The 3,931-nt window shown below is 40.4% G+C and overlaps 1 long non-coding RNA gene across 2 annotated transcripts; it reads right to left on the bottom strand.

Moving 5' to 3' along the window:
* Positions 1–3,130: 3,130 nt before the first annotated feature.
* On the bottom strand, positions 3,131–3,665 carry LOC134929150 (uncharacterized). 2 transcript variants are annotated; one of them, XR_010178328.1, is made up of 3 exons: positions 3,638–3,665; positions 3,289–3,386; positions 3,131–3,209 (listed from the first exon to the last, which is right to left on the bottom strand). It is a non-coding gene; the product is annotated as an uncharacterized LOC134929150 (long non-coding RNA). The 2 variants fall into 2 exon arrangements; XR_010178327.1 differs by lacking the exon at positions 3,638–3,665 and adding an exon at positions 3,478–3,527.
* Between the last annotated feature and the right edge of the window lie 266 nt (positions 3,666–3,931).

Raw genomic sequence — 3,931 nt, 5'->3', positions numbered from 1 at the left:
GGTTATCAAAGTGGGTGGTAAACACCATCCTATCTTTAGATTTATTGCGCTCACTATCACATGTCCCTGAGAAGATCGCTTTTGCTTTTTCAAGACATCTAGATAATACTCTAGTATGGTGACCTCGTTCCCTAAAACGTGTAGTAACTTCAGTGAGTTGTGTCTCTACCTTCTCACTGGCTGAGTTAATCCTAAGAACCCGAAGATATTGGGACACAGCTAAGTTGTCTTTTAGGGCCGGTGGATGATGACTAGAGGCATGCAGGGTGAGGTTACGATCTGTTGGTTGCCGATATAATGTCGTTGCCAACAGATTGTTAGTTTTATTGATAGTCACATCAAGGAAACTAATACTGGTGTCCGAGCAAGTTGATGTAAATTTAATGGGACTAGCTAGAGAGTTTAGTTCACTGACCATAGATAAAAACAGCTCCTCTGTGTTGGTCCAAAGCAAGAAAATGTCGTCGATAAAACGACGATAGAAGAAAATTGAATGGCCATATTTAGGAAAGATGTTGACAGACTCATACTGTGTCATGTATAGGTTAGCGTATGAGGGGGCCAGGTTTGACCCCATCGCTGTACCCGCTAATTGTAAATAATATGAATCTTTATACATAAAATGGTTGGTCTTCAAGACCAATTCGGCCAATTCGATAATAAATTCAATGGGCATGTTTATTTTAGGACCTTTAATCAATGCAGTTCTTAAAGAGCTTAACCCGTCATCATGTGGTATTACTGTATATAAGGAGTTGACATCCATTGCGGCCATTAGACAAGGGACGCCATATAAGTCTACGCCTTTAAGCTGTGAGAGAAAGTCTCCAGTATCCTTGATGTAGCTATCACTCCTAGTTACTAGGGGTTGGAGAATATGGTCTACAAACTGGGCCAGTGGCTGTAACAAAGACCCCTCGGCGGCTATGATAGGCCTGCCAGGCGGTGCATTCAAACTTTTATGTACTTTGGGTAAAGTGTAAAAGATAGGGCATTTGGGATGTTCAACAGTGAGAAAGGAATGCAGCTCACTATCCAACCACCCATTGTCAAGACCCCTTTGAGACATGCGTCAATGGTCCGCTAAGTGCTAGGCACAGGATTAGATCCTAATCGTTGATATGTAATTTCATCCGCCAATTGACGCATAATTTCTTTATCATAGTCTTGCCAGTTTTGAATCACCACCGCCCCACCTTTATCGGCTGGGCGAATAACTAACTCCTTATTTTCACACAATCGTTTTAGGGCAACTCTTTCTGCGCTAGAGAGGTTGTCAAAGCTTTTAGGGGGTGAGTAATTGCTGATATCTCTGTTAACGATCCTTAGAAATGTTTTAACGCTGGCATTCTGAGAGTGAGGATCAAACGTGGAAGGTTTCTTAAACGATGTATGGGGTCGATCTGTAGTTTTATCAGAAAAATATTCCTTAAGTCTAAGGGACCGACCAAATCTAAACTGATCAACTGTGTTTTGAAATTGATTGTGTTGATAAGTTGGCACATATGACAAACCTTTAGACAAAAGAGACATATCGGCCTCATCAAGAGGTGTATTGGACAGATTAAACACTGTACTTATGTTTTTCTGGGTCTCGCAAGTCTTCTGGTACCCGCCTCTCCTTGGGTGCAGCCTCCGCCACCTCTGAGTTTTCCAGAATGAGGGGGCAGATCTGTGCCTACCTCTAAAAAATGCCTCGAATCTCTAGACCCTGCATTGTGGTCTGTATCGGAGGTGGACACCGAGGAGGCAGATTCAACTGGAAAGGGTGGTGCCCTTCTCCTTCTCATGGGTCTATTGGTATTGTCATTAAAATTGTGAGTATTACCCAGCAACCACCTATACACAGTGTGGTTTTTATAATCATTGGTGACTACTGTTAATTTTTTCCGTTTAAACGAAATTAACTCTCGCTGGTATGTATCAATTTGTACCTTTAATTTTTCAACCCAATTTTGTGTTTTATCGTCACACAATAGAGGAATCGCACTAACATTAGCTGCCTCAATATCAGCCCTAACAACCTTGAGATCAAGTCCCACCTCCTCTTTTACCAGTGTTATCAAATCGAGGGAACATTTGTTTAGGATGCCACACCATCGACTGCAAAATTTAGGATTACTTCTCCCTATGGTAGGTGTATTAATAATGCGAAAACCTCTCGGAATCTGCCGTCGCCGGTGGTACTCCAAGAGGAATTGCCCATGGAGCTTCAGATCAATCTCTCGTTGCCTTTGTTTCAATAACCAATGAAATATATCTAATGGAGTGTCTGCTGGTAATGCCTCAAAATCAATTTTATCAAACAACAACTTATCCACCTCCTCATCAGTAAAGGATAAGGTGCCTTGTTCGGCTTGTGACAGCAAGCCGTCATCAAGTAGATATGCACCTTCCTGTGTCATTTTTGAAAAAAATTTTTTTTAAATATATATATGTATATATATACACAAGGACAATACAAAACACAAATTGCTGCATACACAGTGTCACATAACAATGTACTACTTTAAACAAGATATAAGGATGGGTGTCAGAAAAGAGAAGGACCACAATAGCAGAGGTCCTGCACATATACAAACAAGAGGGTTCTGCACTCTCATCAAAGTTCCTAATGGTGGGTGCTCCCGACAGACGAAATGTCCGCAAATGTAGACGAGAATTCCACGTGGTGGAGGGTGCACTCTCACTGTGTATAAAGTCCACACATTTCTTCAATAGAAATTTTTTATTGTAGCCTCAAAGGTTTCATAGAAAATTTTCATTGTAGCCTCAAAGGTTTCGACGTTTCGATCCAAAAACCAGGATCTTTTTCAAGAAGGGCCATACATGAATCATCAAATCCAATCATAATATAATGAAGCCGAATAATTAAAAGTATATCTAGAAAAAATAGAACATAAACATGACTGAGCCTCCCAGGTCCCAATATATAACAATATTAGCGACAATGCTTGTATCAACATAAACTACTACATAATACCAGATTTAGAAAAAAGGAACTCATATACCAAAAACAGGTGGCAGAGTAGTGAGACTACAAGGAGGAATAAAGTAATACCCTGTGTTCACCACTGGTCTTAAAATGCATGCAAGGCCTACCCCTCCTCACCTCTATCAGCACATTCCAACGGGGCTGCATGTCTGAACTGCTGTATACCAAGTGTGGAGAATGTCCATATAATCACAGCTCTGCAACCAAACCACTGCTGTAATCAAAGGAGATCTCTATTATAAACGTGTATTAGAATCAAATGTATATATCAAACCTTGTTACCACATAAATACCTATGGGTCTGGAAAGGTGTGCACAAGACTACACCTGGATAAGGCATTCTCCCACTCAGGGTCAACAGCTGCAGGATCTCAAAAAGGACATTCAGCCACTGTGATTACACATATACTCTGTTTAAACAATGTGCATCTGAGGCATAGAAATATATATCAAAAAAGCCATAATCAACGATCAATAAATACCTATAGGTCCAAGAGGATACACATAGGGCAGCCCCTGGGTTAAGCGTTCTTCCACATCAAATCTATAGCTACAAACAATAAATAAACCCAAATCAAAAGATTATAGGATTATACAAACATCAAACTTAATCAGTGGGACAAACCCAACATATTTACTCACAGAATCATGTGGAACACTGCACAAACCAGGGCTGCATGCACCAACTGGATTTAAATACCCCTTGACCCGGAAGTATCAAGGGTGTGAGGGGTCAACTCAAAAAGTCACCTGAATAATTATCCAAACCATTATTCCACTTGATTAACCGTTTACCACCAGTCTCACTACTCTGCCACCTGTTTTTGGTATATGAGTTCCTTATTTCTAAATCTGGTATTATGTAGTAGTTAATGTTGATACAAGCATTGTCGCTAATATTGTTATATATTGGGAACTGGGAGGCTCAGTCATGTT

Source organism: Pseudophryne corroboree, chromosome 5 (genome assembly GCF_028390025.1).
Source record: "Pseudophryne corroboree isolate aPseCor3 chromosome 5, aPseCor3.hap2, whole genome shotgun sequence".
NCBI lineage: Eukaryota > Metazoa > Chordata > Amphibia > Anura > Myobatrachidae > Pseudophryne > Pseudophryne corroboree.
Note: the sequence above shows the minus strand (reverse complement) of the source record. Positions and strands in the feature narration are given on the sequence as shown.